At 42.2% G+C, this 19,802-nt stretch overlaps 1 protein-coding gene across 1 annotated transcript in view; it reads right to left on the bottom strand.

Annotated features, from left to right (window-relative positions):
* The window catches only part of VKORC1L1 (vitamin K epoxide reductase complex subunit 1 like 1), a 50,757-nt gene that overhangs the window by 15,485 nt on the left and 15,470 nt on the right, over positions 1-19,802 (bottom strand). The window lies entirely within an intron of this gene.

The raw sequence follows: 19,802 nt of genomic DNA, 5'->3' as shown, positions 1-19,802 counted from the left end.
CAGTCATTTACATGAGATCAGTGATGGTCTATAATTTTTTTTTTTTTTTGTTATAAATCTGTGGTGACATACAGATCAGAAACTAAAAAGCACATTCTTAGAAACTTTATAGAAGTCTGGCACTGCTGTGACATCTAAGAGCCAATGGTTCGATCTTGTTGGGCAGAATACGGACAGATCCCAGAGCAGCCAAGTCATGTGATGAGGTGCCCAGCACAGGACATGCGCCAAGCACACTAGAATTAGTTACATGTGTATTTTATCAGCTACCTACAGGTGTGTACAAAAATAGGAAGAAATGCACAAGTCTACATGTTTTTTTAAATTTATTATCTTTTATTTATTTATTGGATAGAAACAGCAAGAAATTGAGAGGAAGGGGAAGATGGGGGGGAGAGAGACAGAGACACCTGCAGCACTGCATCACTTATGAGGCTTTCCCTCCTACAGGTGGGGGGCTGGGGGCTTGAACCTGGGTCTTTGGGCATTGTAATGTGAGTGCTTAACCAAGTGTGCCACTATCTGGCCTCCAAGTCTACACGTTTTTATAGCTAGGTAATCATATACTTAGAACTATTTTAGTTTAACATAATTAGCTAAGCTAGAGAAATGGACATATTTCTGTGGACATTTTAATGCACATATAGACAGAAAAGCTTTAGTGGATTTGTCAGCATCTTGTTACATCAGGATGTACAGGTAAGAGTAAAAGGAGAGGATGAAGAGGTGATTCTGAAGAGACAAAGACCAAAATGTCCTCATATAATGAGTTCAGTTCTGAGTCATACCAGAGGACAAAGTGTGAACATTGCGGTGTACTCATTAAAGAGATAGAGGGACGGAAGGAGGGAGAGGAGGAAGGTAAAGGAAAGGTTGATTCATTAAACTGATCTCAGAAGCAAAAAAAGTCTTTGAAAGAAAGCAATGGATTAAAAAAAAAATGAGGGAGCTATTCAGTATTTCATCTACAAATTTGTTTCCTATCCGAGTCTGTTCAATTATTACAATTTTATAAAAATCATTATCATTATGTTAACAAATTATTCTTTTGGTCCAGTTCTTCACCTTTAGCTCAAGTAGATGTCTAGACTACTGCCACATGACAATCATTGCAAAGAAAAATACTAAGCCCAAACTTACAACTAGAATTCTTACGGCACCACACTAACTGTGTCAACGTGATGGAGCGCAAAGCAGTGACTTACAAATGGACACGCCACTTTATTTTTTGGTTCTACATTGCTTAAGAACATACTGGGGCCAGGAGACAGCTCACACAGTGGCGCCTGGTGAAACTCCACAAATGCGAATGTCTCTTCAGCTACACTTTCCCCCACTTCTACCCCCATCTTTGCGCTATCGATCTCCCTCCATCTCCCTGTCCCTCTCCCCCTCTCTCTGAAGTGAAAAGAATAGGGGGTGGGGGGGGGGAGAGAACCAGCCAGAGAGCAATGGAATCATACTTGCAGAAGGTGCCACAAAAAAATGAAACAACACATGCTGATGGCAGACTACCCTAGAGATGAAGAGAGACGGGGAAATCTGCCGGTGTGGAAAGGCCAGCAGAGGCAGGAGAGACGGCTCACTGGCTCACCGGGGAAATGCCATGCCGGGGGCCCCCACCCTCCCTGTGTGTGTCATATAAAGGGTTTGCACTGTTCAGCTCTGGTTTACGGTGGTGCTGGAAGGTGGAACCTGAGACCTTGGTGCCCTCAGGCACGGGCCTATTTTTGTATTGCCTCTATGCTATCCCCCCAGCCCCCAGCCGCTATCTGAATGAAAAAGCAGGCCAGAAAAGATGAGGCTATGCATGTATGAAGCCCAGATACAGCAAAACAAACAAGCCAAACCACCCTTGCATTCCTCAAGTAGCTGGCTTAAACTGAGGGAAAATAATTAACTGCATGGCCCCAAGCCATCATGAAAGTGAGCGCAAACTGAGACAAGGGAGATTTTAGAGATGAAAAAAAAACGATCTGCCAAACATACTTGTGTGGAACACAAGACCTCTTGCATGTGCAGCCTCCATTGCCCTTTCCTTTTCTTTTCTTATTATGAGAGGAGGGGAAGAGAAGAGATAGACACAAAGAGATGAAAGACACCACAGCACCACTCTGCCATACATGGAACTCTCCATTATTGCTTCTAGATCATGCCATGATGTCAAACCCAGGGTCTCAGCCTAACAAGACATGCACTCTATCCACTGAGCTACCTACTGGTCCTTGCCAAACTCGAAGCAGCACTGGAGTATTACCAAACAAGACTTAGTGGCATAAAAATTAAATGAGCTATCCCACAACTCTAGTCAAAAGGACAAAACAGATGAATATGAAAGAAAGTTTGAAAAATTATCTAGGGGGACTGGGTGGTAGCACACTTGGTTGAGTGCAGATGTTACCATGAGCTATAAAAAATACAGAACACCAGAGTTGGGCGGTAGTGCTGCGGATTAAGCACAGGTGGCACAAAGCGCAAGGACCGGCATAAGGATCCCAATTCAAGCCCCAGGCTCCCCACCTGCAGGGGGGTCGCTTCACAAAAGATGAAGCAGGTCTACAGGTGTCTATCTTTCTCTCCACCTCTCTATCTTCCCCTCTCTGTCCTATCCAACAACGACTACATCAATACAACTGTAATAACTAAAACAATAAAACAAGGGCAACAAAAAGGAATAAACAAACAAACAAACAAACAGAACACGTTGGTGGTACATTCTAGGACCTTAACATCTAAGAAGTACCTGGAGACTTAACCCCGTGGGCAAGGTAAATTAAAGCAAGATTAATTAAATGGGATTGTATCAAATGAAAAAGCCTCTACACATCAAAAGAAAAAAGCCACAAAGAGAAATAGGCAACCCAGCAACTGGGAAAATTATTTGCACACCATACATCTGACAAGTGAGTGCTATCAAACACCTCTGAAAAACTCATACAGCTTAACAAAAAGAATAACCCAATAAAAAAGTGGGCAGAGGATATTAATAGACAGTTCTCTAAAGAAGAGTATGCATGGCCCACAGACACATGCAGAAATAACTCCACCTGACTCATCATTACAGAAATTAAACCACACTGAGATTCCACCTCACATGTGTAAGAATGACCTTCATCGGGAGTTGGGCGGTAGCGCAGCGGGTTAAGCGCTTGTGGCGCAAAGTGCAAGGACCAGCTTAAGGATCCCGGTTCGAGCCCCTGGCTCCCCACCTGCAGGGGAGTCACTTCACAGGCGGTGAAGCAGGTCTGCAGGTGTCTATCTTTCTCTCCCCCTCTGTCTTCCCCTCCTCTCTCCCCTTCTCTCTGTCCTATCCAACAACAATAACTACAACAATAAAACAAGGGCAACAAAAAAGGGAAAAATTAATAAATATATTTTAAAAAAATTTTTAAAAAGGATTTTCATCAAAAAAACAAGAAACAAGTGCTGGAGAGGATGCGATGGAAAAGGAATTCCACTACACTGCTGGTGGGAATGCAAACTGGTGCAGCCGCTAGCTATGGAGAATTCTTAAACAGCTAAAAATGGCAAAAACGTATGACCCAGCACCACCACCCCTAGCCATTTATCCAAGACGTGAAAACACTAATTTGAAGGGACACACAATTAACAACAGCCACAACACAGAAGCCACCTAAATGCCCACTGACAGGCGACTGGGTAGAGAAGTCATGGGAGGGGCCAGGCAGTGGCACACCAGGGTAAGCACACATAATACAAAGCACAAGGACAGGCTTAAGGATCCCGGTTCAAGTCTCAGGCTCCCCACCTGCAGAGGGGTCACTTCACAGGCTTCAGGTGAAGCAGGTCTGCAGGTGTCTATGTTTCTTCCTTCCTCTCTATTTTGCCCTCCCCTTCAATTCCTCCCTGTCCTATCCAATTAAGTAGAAGGGGGGAAAAGGAAAAAAATGGCTGCCAGGAGTGGTGAATTCGTAGTGTTGACACTGAGCCCCAGCAATAACTCTGTTGGCAATAAAATAAAATAATTAAAAAAAAAGTTATGGGGGAGTCGGGCGGTAGCGCAGCAGGTTAAACGCATGTGTTGCAAAGCGCAAGGACTGGTTAGGATCCCAGTTCAAGCCCCCGGCTCCCCACCTGCAGGGGAGTCGCTTCACAGGCGGTGAAGCAGGTCTGCAGGTGTCTCTCTGTCTCTCTTTTTCTCTCTATCTCTCCCTTCTCTCTCAATTTCTCTGTCTCTACCCAATAACAAATAAATAAATTTAAAAAAATTTTTAAGTTATGGGACATATAATCAGTAGAGTTGCTACTCAGTAATTAAAAAAAAGATACTGCACATTTTGTGATAAAATAAATGGAATGATTATGCTTAGTGAAGGATAACTATTGGATGGTTTCACTTTTATGTGAAATACAGAGAACTGAAACACATGAACTTGGGGAAAAGAAAAAGAAAAGGCCTGTCTCTAAAACCATGGGAGAACTACAGGGTTACTGTTGGGGGTGGGGGGCGCGGCAGCAAAACTTTGGTGGTGGGAATGGTGTGAACTACAGCCTTGTTGTCTTCAAACTTCATAAATCACTAACAACAACAACAATGTGGGAGTTGCAGTCACAGCTTTCCCCAGACCACAGCAGCTTGCTGAGGGACAGACACCCCACAGCCACTTTGGACTTGAGTTGTGGGCCAGAGCCAAGGAGAAGCTCCATTTACTCTCCTGCCTGTCAGATCTGTCCCCAACCAACACCACTAACCTCAAACCTCTAGTCACAGCCAGGTCAGCACATACTTGTGCAACAGCCTCTTGTGACTTTGAATTCCTCCTGGTCCCCTCTTTTCTTTTTCTTTTTTTTTCCCCCTCCAGGGTTATTCTTTTCTTTTTACTTTTTCTTTTCTCCAAGTTCATGTGAACATATTACAGAAATCAAAGTTCACAAAGTAAAGAACCTTAAGAATATTGTGCTATGTGAAATAAGTCATGTACACACAAAACGCTGTTTCTGCTTTTACAAAGTATACAGGCGTTACATTACAGAAACAGAGTTTCTGGTTGCCAGGGATGGAGGGATGAACAGGGGTTTAACTGGTCAGAAAGTTCTGGAGAAGGGCCCGGGTGGTGGCACAATTATAAAGCTCCTAATGAAATAGTGTCTACTTAGACTTAGATACCCTCCTCACCTACTTGCTATTATACTTCCCTTAGTCACTCCAAAACTAACTTTATCAAAGCAAGGACTGCAAAAGCTGAATAAGGGCAAGAGACTGGCATACTTTAATGATGACTCTTTGTCACTATCAGGCCACCTCATCAGCAGGGCCCTAGTCAGGGAGTTCTGAGATTCCCAAACAGACATGATGGGCCTAGACCTCAAATAAATCCCTCTCTCCATTGTTACTGGTCATCTCTATCAGGAACAAACAACACAATAGACCCCTCTATGGGCCCCCATAGGACCTTGCCCTCAACATGGATCAACAATGATAGAGAATGTTCCATCCTCTGAAGGGAGGCTGGATAACATATTCTATCCTCCACCTAAGGAAGATGGGTTCTGAAATTGGGGCAGCTTGAAACGTTCCTACTCATGACCATAGAATGTGAGCTCAGATCTACACGGATGCAGAGGTCACATAGGCTCAGGAGCTGAATATGGGCCCCAGATCACACCAAATCGATGGGTTTTACAGTCAATAATATTTATACACCTTTCCCATATCTAGGAGCTACTCTCTTCCCTGATCCAGATTTCTGGTCCTTTTTCCGGCCACGACATCATCTCCCCAGACAATAACTTGGATCCACCTGCATATCAGATTTCAGGCTCAGACCCAAAAAAAAAAAATTAAAAAAAAATATATATATAGTATAGCCACAGGCCCTTTGGAATATAACTAAAATATGCCTACTAGCTATCTACAAAATGGAGACCCTCCCAACTCTTCATCTGCACTACTCCAGCCTTTAGGTTCATGATTAGTCAACAATTTGTTTGGCTTTGTATGTTAACTCTCTTTTCAGGTACCAGGTTCCAGATGCTACCGTGATGCCAATCAGACTTCCCTGGACAGACAACCCCACCAATGTGTCCTGGAGCTCCAATTCCCCAGAGCCCTGCTCCACTAGGGAAAGAGAGAGGCAGGCTGGGAATATGGATTGACCTGTCAACGCCCATGTTCAGCAGGGAAGCAATTACAGAAGCCAGACCTTCAACCTTCTGCATCCCACAATGACCCTGGGTCCATACTCCCAGAGGGTTAAAAAATAGGAAAGCTGTCAGAGGAGAGGGTGGGATACGGAGTTCTGGTGGTGGGGACTGTGTGGAGTTGTACCCCTCTTACCCTATGGTTTTGTCAGTGTTACCTTCTTATAAATAAAATTAAAAAACTAAATAAAAAGAGAGCATTACTGAGGGGGGAAAATAAGGAAGGCCAGCAAAAGAGAGGTGTTCATAAATTGAGAACTTAACAATACAAAAGAAATACTTAAACTATTCCTAGTCTTATTCAAGGTAATGTCAATTAAAATACTACCAGGCATTCTTGTGGGACTTCAAAGTTGATTCTAAAATGTATCTGCAAGTGCCAAAAATAATCAAAACTCAAGACTGTAATAAAAGAGTAATGAGTCTCAAACTTTTGGCTTACATCCTCACAAAATACTGAATTTCCAACAAGTCTTAGTTTAGGGGAGTTTACCCATTTGATTATTGCTTTCAGAGTGAAAACAGAAACATCTGAAATAATATATTCACTTAAAAATAACAAGACATAAAAAGGAACTAGATAATATGAACAGGCCCATCACAGCCAACGAAACTTAAACAGTTATCAAAAACTTTCCCAAGAATAAAATTCCAGGACCAGATGATTTTACAAGTGAATTCTACAAAATCTTCAAGGAGGAGTTAATACCTCTACTTTTAAAAGTCTTCCAGAAGATTGAAGACACTGGAATACTCCCTGCCAGCTTCTATGAAGCCAACATCACTCTGACACCAAAAGCAGACAGGGAAACAACAAAAAAAGAAAACTACAGACCAATATCTCTGATGAACATAGATGCTAAAATATTGAACAAAATTCTAACCAACCGGATACAGCAGTGTATCAAAAAGATTGTTCATCATGACCAAGTGGGGTTTATCCCAGGCATGCAAGGTTGGTTTAATATACGTAAATCAATCAATGTGATCCACCACATCAACAAAAGCAAGACCAAAAACCACATGGTCATATCAATAGATGTAGAGAAAGCCTTTGACAAAATCCAATATCCCTTTACTATCAAAACGCTGAAAAAATGGCAATAGATGGAAAATTCCTGAAGATAGTAGAGTCCATATATAGTAAACCTACAGCCAACATCATACTCAATGGTGAAAAACTGGAAGCATTTCCACTCAGATCAGGTACTAGACAGGGCTGCCCACTGCCACCATTACTATTCAACATAGTGTTGGAAGTTCTTGCCATAGCAATCAGGCAGGAGCAAGGAATTAGAGGGATACAGATTGGAAGAAAAGAAGTCAAACTCTCCCAATTTGCAGATGACATGACAGTTTACATAGAAAAACCGAAAGAATTCAGCAAGAAGCTTAAAAAAAAATTTCTTTATTGGGGGATTAATGTTATACATTCGACAGTAAATACAATGGTTTGTACATGCATAACATTTCCCAGTTTTCCATATAACAATACAACCCCTACAAGGTCCTCTGTCATCCTTTTTGGATTTGTACTCTTGCCCCCACCTACCCCAGAGTCATTTACTTTGGTGCGATATGCCAATTCCAGTTCAGGTTCTACTTGTGTTTTCTCTTCTGATCTTTTTTTTCAACTTCTGCCTGAGGGTGAGATCATCCCATATTCAGAAGGACTGTCTGCATGTACAAACTATTGTATTTACTGTTGGATGTAAAACATTAATTCCCCAATAAAGAAATAAATTTTTTTAATAAAGGACTGTCTCTGACTTATTTCACTTAACATGAATTTTTCAAGGTCTATCCAAGATCGGCTGAAAATGGTGAGTAGTATTCCATTGTGTATATATACCACAACTTGCTCAGCCACTCATCTGCTGTTGGAACACCTGGGTTGCTTCCAGGTTTTGGCTATTACAAATTGTGCTGCTAAGAACACAGGTATACACAAATCTTTTTGGATGGGTGTGTTGGGTTCCTTAGGATATATCCCCAGGAGAGGAATTGCAGGATCATAGGGTTGGTCCATTTCTAGCCGCCAGAGAGTTCTCCAGACTGCTCTCCACAGGGGTTGGACCAATTGACATTTCCACCAGCAGTGCAGGAGGGTTCCTTTGACCCCATACCCTCTCCAGCATATGCTGCTGTTACCTATTCTGATGTGTGACATTCTCACAGGACTGGCTACGGAAGAAGGGCAAACGCTAGAAGAAGAAGAAGGAGTCAAGTGGTATCTCATTGTCTTTATTTGCATTTCTTTGACAATCAAAAACTCGGAGCATTTTTTCATGTGTTTCTCAGCCTTTTGGATCTCTTCTGTGGTGAATATTCTGTCTATATTCTCTCCCATTTTTGGATGGGGTTATTTGTTTTCTTGTGGTTGAGTTTGGCAAGCTCTTTATATATTTTGGTTATTAGCCTGGCAAGAAGCTTTTGGAAACCATCAGGCAATACAGTATTGCATCAGGCTACAAAATTCACATACAAAAGTCAGTGGCATTCCTCTATGCAAACACTAAGAAGAAGATGAAATCCAGAAATCAATTCCTTTTACTATAGCAACAAAAACAATAAAATATCTAGGAATAAACCTAACCAAAGAAGTGAAAGACTTGTATAGTAAAAATTATGAGTCACTACTCAAGGAAATAGAAAAAGACACAAAGAAGTGGAAAGATATTCCATGTTCATGGGTTGGAAGAATTAACATCATTAAAATGAATATACTGCCCAGAGCCATCTACAAATTTAATTCTATCACCATCAAGATTACAGTGGCCCTATAATACAATTTGAGATCTGGAAGTGTGATGCCTCTGATTCTGTTCTTTCTTCTCAAGATTGTTTTGGCTATTCTAGGTCTTTTCTTGTTCCAGATAAACATTTGTAACAATTGTTGTATTCTAAAAAAATGTTGTTGGGATCTTGATGGCTAGTCACAGTAGCCAAGTTAAGCAAACAAGCCCAGAGCCCACAGCAGGTGAGAGGTGGTAAAGAAGTGGTGTTTATACACGATGGAATCCTACAAGGACCAGATCTTGACTTTGCTCCTACACGAGACCTAAAGGTAGCCGCGCTAAGTGAAATGAGTCAGAAGGAGGTGCAAGGACACAGGGTGATCTCAGATGTGAAATGAAAGGAGGTGAGGCAAAGAACGTCAAACAGAAGTGAACTCTGAGATTTTGATGCAGAACTGAGGTCAGCAAAGTGAGAGGGAGAGTGTCATGTGGGCTCTGGGAGCGGCATGCTGGCACACCGGTGAAGGGCATGTGGTGTGGTAACACACAATCTGATGAAAGGTGAGGTCACACCTATAAGGTACACACAGTTTTGTAAAGCAATGCTATCTTGGCAAATAAAAGTGACCTGGTTGAAAGCCACTGCCATGCTCCTGCGCCCCTCTGATTTTAAACTGTTAACATAATTATTCTGAAAAGAGGAAGCTGGGGCCAGGAGGTGGTGCACCTGGTTAAGCGCTCACATTACAGTTGCGAGAACCCAGGTTCAAGCCCCTGGTCCCCACCTGTAGGGGGAGCCTTGCGAGTGGGGAAGCAGGGCAGCAGGTGGCTTTCTGTCGCTCTCCCTTACTTTCACCCCTTTTCCTCTTGATTTCTGGCTATTTCTAGCCAATAAATAAAGATGACAAAAAATTTTAATGGGCACAATTATGTGCCCAAGGAAAAAACACACGAATGGCCAACAGATGGTGAAAATATACTCAACATCACCAGTCATCTGGAGAGCCAAATCAAAGCCACAACGAGCTGCATTGCTGCCTGTTAGAATGACTATGACCAAAAAGACAAGCGTTGGCATGGGTGCAACCTAGGTTTAGGCCTGGCCCCCACAGCACTGAAGAAAGCTTTGGTGCTCTGGTCTCTTTCACTCTATCTCTCCACCTCTCTGTCTCTACCTAAAAAACAAAGACCAAAAGCAACAAGGAAGTAAATAAAATAAGACCCTTCTGCACTGTTGATGGGAAAGAAGAGTAGTATAGTTACTACGGAGAATAGAATGGAGACTCCCCAAAATATTAAAAACAGAACAAGGGTAGGGGGAGATAACATAATAGTTCTGCAAAAGACCTGTATGTCTGAGGCTCTGACGTCTCAGGTTCAATTTCCCGTACCACCATAAGCCAGAAAAGTGCAGTGTTCTGGAAAAAAGAAAATAACTGAATGATCAAGTGAGTGGTAGAGAGCATAATGGTTATGCAAAGAGACTCTCATCCCTGAGGCTTCAAAGTTCCAAGTTCAATCCCCTGTACTACAAGCCAGAGCTCCATTATTAAAATAGAAATAAAAACCTGCATAATCATATGCATCATCAGTTTCACTTCCAGATATTTGTCTGAAGGAAAAAAACACTAAATCAAAAAGGTATCTGAACCCTAGTGTTCATTATAGCATTCTGTACAGTAGCCAGGTAAATGTTTTTATTAAGTGTCCACTGATAAATAAATGGATACAATGAGGTACAAGTCTCCTCAGTTTACACAGATTGCAAACCCATCTTCCGGTGGTGGGGCACCTGGCTGAGCGCACGTTACAATGTGCAAGAAACCAGGTTCAAATCCCCCTCCCCTGCCAAAGCTTTGCAAGTGGTGAAGCGGGGGCTGCAGGTGTCTCTTTCTATTTCTCTCTTCTCTCTCAATTTCTGACTCTCTATCCAATAGAGATAATTAAATTATTTTTCTTTTTTTTAAAAAAATTATTTCTTTATTGGGGAATTAATGTTTTACATTCAACAGTAAATACAATAGTTTGTACATGCATAACATTCCCCAGTTTCCCATTTAACAATACCACCCCCACTAGGTCATTTATCATCCTTCATGGACCTGTATTCTCTCCATCCACCCACCCCAGAGTCTTTTACTTTGGTGCAATACGCCAATTCCATTTCAGGTTCGACTTGTGTTTTCTTTTCTGATCTTGTTTTTCAACTTCGGCCTGAGAGTGAGATCATCCCATATTCATCCTTCTGTTTCTGACTTATTTCACTTAACATGATTTTTTCAAGGTCCATCCAAGATCAGCTGAAAACGGTGAAGTCACCATTTTTTACAGCTGAGTAGTATTCCATTGTGTATACAGACCACAACTTGCTCAGCCACTCATCTGTTGTTGGACACCTGGGTTGCCTCCAGGTTTTGGCTATTTTACAAATTGTGCTGCCAAGAACATATGTGTACACAGATCTTTTTGGATGGATGTGTTGAGTTCCTTAGGATATATCCTCAGGAGAGGAATTGCAGGATCACAGGGTAGGTCCATTTCTAGCCTTCTGAGAGTTCTCCAGACTGTTCTCCACAGAGGTTGGACCAACTGACATTCCCACCAGCACTGTAGGAGGGTTCCTTTGACCCCACACCCTCTCCAGCATTTGCTGCTGTGACCTTTTCTGATGTATGACATTCTCACAGGAGTGAAGTGATATCTCATTGTTGTCTTGATTTGCATTTCTCTGACAATCAGAAACTTGGAGCATTTTTTCATGTTTCTCCGCCTTTTGGATCTCTTCTGTGGTGAATATTCTGTCCAAGTCCTCCCCCCATTTTTGGATGGGGTTATTTGTTGTCTTGTTGTTGAGTTTGGCAAGCTCTTTATATATGTTGGTTATTAAACTCTTATCTGATGTATGACATGTAAAGATCTTCTCCCATTCTGTGAGGGGTCTCTTGGTTTGGGCAGTGGTTTCTAAAATTTTTTTTTTTAATATTTATTTTATTTATTTATTCCCTTTTGTTGCCCTTCTTTTTTTTTTTTAATTGTTGTAGCTATTATTGTTGTTGTCGTTGTTGGATAGGACAGAGAGAAATGGAGAGAGGAGGGGAAGACAGAGAGGAGGAGAGAAAGATAGACACCTGCAGACCTGCTTCACCGCCTGTGAAGCGACTCCCCTGCAGGTGGGAAGCCGGGGTTCGAACCGGGATCCTTATGCCGGCCCTTGTGCTTTGCGCCACCTGCACTTAACCCGCTGCGCTACAGCCCGACTCCCTAGAATTTTTTTTTTAATCTCAGGATGTTTCACAATATCAGTATCTTTAGAATGCATCCTCTTATCTCAGTATATATACTGAAAATGCACTTCAGACACCTAACCTACCGAGCGACACAGGTTACTCTTGCCTACCTTAAACTGCTCAAAAGACTTTCACTAGGCTAATGTTGGGCAAAGCCACGCCAGGGATCAAGCTCATTCATGCCTGACAGTTCAGCGCTTCGTCCACTGCACCACCTCCTGGGCCACCAGGCAGGTGTTTCACCATAAGTACTGACTGTCTCATGCAACACACTCAGTACTGCTGAAAGTGAAAACTATTCTGTAGAGGATTGGCTGCTCACCCCTGTGATCCCTTGCCTCCCTGGGACTGTCACTAATTGCTGCAAGGGAGCAGCAATTAACTCATCATCAGAGAGTCTCTCAGTGCACTGAGCTAGCCCAGAAAGGATTACAGGTTTTTTTTATATCTACTGAATATGCATCACCTCTACACCATCATAAACTTTTCTTTAAAAATAAAGTCAACAACAAAAAGAGCAGGAGCAGTGGATTCCTACTGCAGGCAGCGAGCCCCAGTGATAACCCTGGGGGCAAAGAAAGAATAAAAAAACCACCGTATTTAGGAGATTTAGGTGAATGACTATATAATACAAGAAAGTATTATTCAGTCATAAAAAAATGAATGAAATCTTGCTGTTGGTAACAAAGATAGACCCTCAGGCTACTATACTAAATGGAAGAAATCAAAGTTGAATACAGAATAGTCCCTCACACACAGAAACTAAAGATGGCAGAGAAAACACAGAAGAAGCAGATGATTAAAAGTCATTTGGGGGGTCGAGTGGCAGCGCAGCAGGTTAAGCATAGGTGGCATGAAGTGTAAGGACTGGCGTAAGGCTCCCAGTTCAAGCCCCCGGCTCCCCACCTGCAGGGGAGTCGTTTCACAGGCAGTGGAGCAGGTCTGCAGGTGTCTGTCTTTCTCTCCCCCTCTCTGTCTTCCCCTCCTCTCTCCATTTCTCTCTGTCCTATCCAACGATGACATCAATAGTAACAACAATAACTACAACAATAAACCAACAAGGGCAACAAAAGGGAAAATAAATATTTAAAAAAAAAAAAAAAGAAGTCATTTGAAAGGAGTGGGAAGGAGGGGAAATGTGTGAAGGGACTCAAAGGGGAGAAAACTCAATTCTACTACATGGTGACTATAATTAACAAACCTGTATTATATATCTGAAAGTTTCTTTAAAGTTTTCATCACAGTAACAAAAGTTTTTGTTAACTATATATGGTGACAGATGTTAGCCATTCACTATGGTTACTTTGACCTTAAATTTCCTAGCAGAGAAAGAATACATAGTTTCCAGGAAGAATGCTCAAATTGCCCATCTACAGGTAAAATATCTAGGGGAGAGGACACACACTCTAGCCCAGCTCCTACTGAATATGGGGGACGTTTCAATGCTGTGGTCTCTATCTTTAAAGGGGGGGGGGGAGTCACAGAGACAGACTTGAGACTTGAAAAAAGGAGGAAGAATAGAGTTAGGAAGTAGCTTAAGAAAGATTCTTATTGCGGGAGTTGGGCGGTAGCGCAGTGGGTTAAGCGCAGGTGACTCAAAGCACAAGGACCTGCGTAAGATCTTGGTTCAAGCCCCCGGCTCCCCACCTGCAGGGAAGTTGCTTCACAGGCAGTGAAGCAGGTCTGCAAGTGTCTTTCTCTCCCTCTCTGTCTTCCCCTCCTCTCTCCATTTCTCTCTGTCCTATCCAACAACAATGACATCAATAACAACAACTACAACAATAAAAAACAAGGGCAACAAAAGGGAAGAAATAAAATAAAGAAAAAATTTTTTTAATTATAAAAAGAAAGATTCTTATTGCACCAAAGTAAAAGACTATTGGGTTGGTGGGGGAGAGAGTACAGATCCAAAAGGGATGACAGAGGACCTAGTGAGGGTTGTATTGTTATGTGGAAAACTGAGATATGTTATGCATGTACAAACTACTGTATTTACTATCAAAAGTAAAACATTAATCCCCCAATAAAGAATTTAAAAAAAAGATTCTATGAGGTGGGGCTGATATCTAAAAAGTTTTCATTCCTGATTTTCCAGAACCCCAGATTCAATCTCACACACAAGGCAGAAAAAAAAAAAGTCTATAGAATACTGACAATCATCTATTAATAATCTGAATGTTGGTTACAGGGGTTATATTTTTTCAATTTTAAAAAATATTTATTCACTTTTGTTGCCCTTTTTTTTTTTTCAGTTTTATTATTGTTGTTATTGATGCCATTGTTGTTGGATAGGACAGAGAGAAATGGAGAGAGGAGGGGAAGACAGAGAGGGGGAGAGAAAGATAAGATACCTGCAGACCTGCTTCATCGCTTGTGAAGTGACTCCCCTGCAGGTGGGGAGCCGGGGGCCTGAATCAAGATCCTTACGCCAGTCCTTGCGCTTTGCGCCACATGCACTTAACCCACTGCGCTACCTCCCGACTCCCACAGGAGTTGTATTTTATAATAATTATATCCAAAAAAAGAGGCAGATAACTCAATGACTTCTCTGTATTTATGTTGTAAATCATGGCCAAAAGAAACTTTAATTTTTTTTAATCGCTAAAACAATCCTAAGTGGGGGGAAAGCTTAAAAAATTAATTAGTCCTAGTGGTAAGATTTCATGGGGGAGGAGTAGGTGGACAAACTACCAGAAACAACACCCAAGTTTCTGTCTCATAACTGCCTAAAGGATTATGTCTTTCACTAAGATAGAAAACAGCAGTGAAGTCATGTTGTGTTTACAGTACTTCTGACACATCCAAGTAGAGGCGTTCAGCAGGCATTTCGATATGCAGTTCCAAGGTGAGGTCCAGGCTCAAAACATAATACTGAGTTTATCCATAAGTGAAGTCATGGACATGGGTGTGAATATTTAGGAAAGAAGGTGTGTTGGAAGGTGTAAGGCTCATCTCTGATACATCAAATCTTAATGGACAGTTAAAAGAAGGACGTGTTAGAGAAAATGGAGAGGAAACAAGGGCTAGGAGGAAAATCATGAATATGTCTTGAACCATTAAGCAAGAGAAGAGAACATCTCGTGATGTTCTCACTCACTGCAGGTCAGTGCATAGCTAATGAGTTGTGTGCAATACTCAGCAAGCCAGTTTTTACTCCACCTCTTCTCAGTTGATGTGAAACAAGCAGTTTACCCAAGAGAAAACCAGTATCTCTGGGTGTGACGGGGTTTGTCTTGTCGTTAGAAGTAAGGAATCAAGGCCCCTCTCTTCTTTCTCCTCGAATCAAGAAAGAGCACATTTGAGAGCACTGGTGATTGGGTCTGTACTATTGGCTAGAATCATCCAAAGGTCAGCTTGTATATGAGGCCTACTTCCGTCTGACTAAAGCGGAGTGAGAAGCCTCTAAGAGGAGCTCCTCTTTTCTCCAAAATGAGAATTAGGACCAAACCAACCAGTACTTCCGCAGAGAAAGGCCTGAGGCAGGTGGCCAAGGCGAAATTAGCAGTGAGCCAGAGCAAATGGGCTCTCTCTGGTTACATGGCCCTGAGAACTGATCGGAGCGTGTTACAGTAGGCTCTGCTCACACCACACAGGGGAACGCTGACCGGGTTTGAGAACGGGGGAGATGGAGGTAGTCATGGTTTGTTTCAGTTGAGACAAGTTAAGCTTCACTTAATTAGGGGGGAGAGAGGGGAGAGACCACCCAAGGCTCATTTTGTAGTCCTCAGTCTTGGAGTCTGGATCACCCAGTTGAGAATAAAGTGTGAAATATTTTGTTTTTTCATTTGCCAGTGCAGATATTTCACAGAAATCTCTCCCTCAGGGACCCCACAGACTTGAAAACAGTGATTATAGACTGGAGAAAATTCTAGTATTCCCAAGACCCTGACCGGAGAAATCACCATCAAGTTTCTCGATTTCTCACGTCCCATAAATCAAATACAAAGTAAAATAAAAGCACAATGCTATCTATGTTCAAACAGTTTCCAATTAGGAGCTCCAGAACAGAAATCGGTCTGCACCTGATGAGAACATCTGAGTGAATGTGAACTCTTTTCTAAGTTTTGCTATAAAGTCGGTGCAATTCCAAATACAGAAAATTCACCTGCAACAGCAAATATGTAAGAGGAAGGCAAGAAAAAAGGTCTTCAAAGAGCTTGTCTGCCATATCAGGCATCAGTCTTCTCACATCCAGCTAGAGCAGAAGGGGACAAAGGGCACTGAGACTACAGAAAGGAGCCCTGTGTGTACAGGACGTGCCTTTGCTATTTCAGATGTAGAGAAGTCAGTGATGGAGCTAGACAAAAGTCTACGTTCACACGTGCCCATAAACTAGGGCAAAATATAGACCTGAAAGCAAAAGTACACAAGAGTCTGCAGTGAGTACCCCCCAACACTTCATCTGCACTATTCCAGCCTTTAGGTCCATGATTGCTCAACAATTTCTTTGGCTTTGTATGTGAACCCTCTTTTCAGCCACCAGGTTCCAGATGCCAGCATGATGCCGACCAGACTTCCCTGGACTGAGGAACCCACCAATGTGTCCTGGAGCTCCACTTCCCCAGAACCCAGCCCCACTAGGAAGAGAGGCAGGCTGGGAGTATGGATCAACCTGTCAATGCCCATGTTCAGCGGGAAGCAATTCCAGAAGCCAGACCTTCCACCTTCTGCACCCCACAATGACCTTGGGTCCATACTCCCAGAGGGATAGAGAATAGGAAAGCTATCAAGGGGAGGGATGGGATATGGAGATCTGGTGGTGGGGATTGTGTGGAGTTGTACCCCTCTTATCCTACAGTTTTGTTAATGTCTCCTTTTTTAAATTAAAAAAAAAAATTAAGTCTATCAAAATAAACAAAAAAATCTTAAGGTTGGCTTTCCTACCTCACACCAGATACAAAAGTAAATGTCACACAAAAAGAAAGAGCTAAGTAGGAAAATAAATATCTTTGAAACAAAATATGAGTTGATTGTTGGAGGGTGGGGGAGGGACCTGCATACAAGCAGTCCTGAGTTCAATCCCCGGGGCCACCAATAGCCAGCTCTGAATGGTGCTCTGGTAAATAAAAATAACAAATGTGGAAAGGTGGTGATTTTCCTAAACAAGATTAAAGGAAAACACAAAATTCAAAAGCTACAAAGTCAAAGATATGACACAACACATACAAGTTTAAACTTCTGGGACCAAGCGATAGCTCACCTTGCCAGTCACTGGGTTCAAGCCCTGCCATCACATGGGAGGAAGCCTGGTGGCAATAAAATCAAACTTTTAACTTACAAAATGTTCACAGGGGTCGGGCAGTGGTGCATCAGGTCAAGCACACATAGTACGAGGACCCAAGAAAGGACCTTGGTTCAAGCCCCCAACTCTCCACCTGCAGGGGAGTCTCTTCACAAGAAGTTCTGCAGGTGTCTGTCTTTCTCTCCCTTTCTGTCTTCCCCTCCTCTCTCCATTTCTCTCCTATCCAACAACAACATCAACAACAACAACAAAATAATTACAACAATAAGACAAGGGCAACAAAAGAATATTTTTTAAAAGTCATTTTAAAACACTCTTTTTACATATTTTGTTTATCCTAAAGAGGAACACACACACACACACACAAGCACTGGCTCATGGTGGAGATAGAGGCTGAGCCTGGGAGCTCTGAACTTCAGGCATGAAATCTGTCGGCATAATCATCATACTGTCTCCCCAGCCTTAAAACACTTTAAAATAGGGAGTCGGGCAGTAGCTCAGTGGGTTAAGTGCAGGTGGCGCAAAGCACAAGAACCGACGGAAGAATCCCAGTTCGAGCCCCCGGCTCCCCACCTGCAAGGGAGTCGCTTCACAGGTGGTGAAGCAGGTCTGCAGGTGCCTTATCTTTCTCTTCCCCATCTCTCTCCATTTATCTCTGTCCTATCCAACAACAACGACATCAATAACAACAACAAAAAAAAAAAAACTAGGGCAACAAAAGGGAGTAAATAAATAAATATAAAATATTTAAAAAACTTTAAAATAAATAAAAATAAGAAAGACTTATGAGCACTTACTATTCTGCCAGATGCCATGCTACAACTGTTTGCACACAGTGGTGCACTTCACCTGATATTCACAATGAATCCTGAACTAGACATGACTATATTCATTTTATGGAGAAGGAAACCGACAAGGAAGAAATCGAGTTTTCAACCCATGAACTCTTGCTCTAGAGTGTTCAAGCAAGCTTAACTATTTGTACAATGAACTGGATGAAATCAATCAAACTCATGTGACAGGGTGGAGGTGAACAGAGTCAAAATCTTGATTTTGTCAAGGAACATGCAGCTTTTAACTTATCAAATGCAATGACTAGGGTTTTGTTTGTTTGTTTGTTTTAAGGTCAATAGCTACTCAATCCAGGATGATTTAGCTTTGCAATCCTGGGCTTGGTCCCTAGCACTACATATGACCCAGTAGTGTTTTCTCATAAATAATTATTTTGATGGGGCCAGTGGTGGTGCATCTGGTTGAGCACAGTGTGGGAGTAGGGCAGTAGCGCAGTGGGTTAAGCGCACGTGGCGCAAAGCGCAAGGACCGGCATAAGGATCCCGGTTCGAGCCCCGGCTCCCCACCTGCAGGGGAGTCACTTCACAAGTGGTAAAACAGGTCTGCAGGTGTCTATCTTTCCCCTGTCTACCCCTCCTCTCTCCATTTCTCTCTGTCCTATCCAACAATGATGACATCAATGACAACAATAACTACAACAATAAAAAACAAGGGTGGCAAAAGGGAATAAATAAATAATTATTTTTTAATGTTACAGTGTGCATGTAGGACCCAGGTTCAAACCCCTGGTCCCCATCTGCAAGGGGAAAGCTTTGCAAGTGGTGAAGCAGTGTTGCACGTGTCTGTCTGTCTCCCTCTCTATCACTCCTTCCCTCTTGTGTTCTGGCTGTCTCTATCCAATAAATAAAGATAATAACATTTTCTTCATTATTATTTTGAGGGCCAAGGAGATAGCTTGGCCTGTGTGAGCACTGAGGTGCATGCCTGGGACCCCAGGTTCCATCACAGCACAAACTATGCCAGCGCTGAGCAGTCTCTGGTCTCCCTGTCTCCTCACCCAATAAATAAATACATCACTTTAACAAAAGAATTAATTTTACAAATGTTTAAAGGTTGGGTCAGGAGAATAACACCAGTGATACCATATTTCACTCTCATGCCCAAAACCCCAGAGGTCCCAGGTTCAATCCCCGGCACCACCATATGTCAATGCTGAGCAATGCTCTGGTCTTTCTCTCATGAAAATAAACAGATCTTTGGGGGGTAGGGGAGAAAAACTTTAAAGGTCACACAGAAGCTTAGAATAAAGTTCTTAAAATTCTAAGTTATGAACACACTACAGTAACAAAAGTTATAGCAATTTTTTCCAAGTGAAGTTTTCTGTGTATTTACAATATGATCAACACAGACTAAGGCAGGTTTTTTGTATGATTATTATTCTATCAGGATACTTTAAGAGCTCAAATATCTAAGTTTCCCAGTAAGGTTCTTCTGATGAATACAAACTTTTTGATTACGGTTGATAAAGGCGGTCAGAGCAGATCTGCTTTGATTACATAATATCAAGAAAAATATGATTCC

This window comes from Erinaceus europaeus, chromosome 15 (genome assembly GCF_950295315.1).
Source record: "Erinaceus europaeus chromosome 15, mEriEur2.1, whole genome shotgun sequence".
In the NCBI taxonomy this organism is placed as follows: domain Eukaryota; kingdom Metazoa; phylum Chordata; class Mammalia; order Eulipotyphla; family Erinaceidae; genus Erinaceus; species Erinaceus europaeus.
This window is presented reverse-complemented; position numbering and strand designations above follow the sequence as displayed.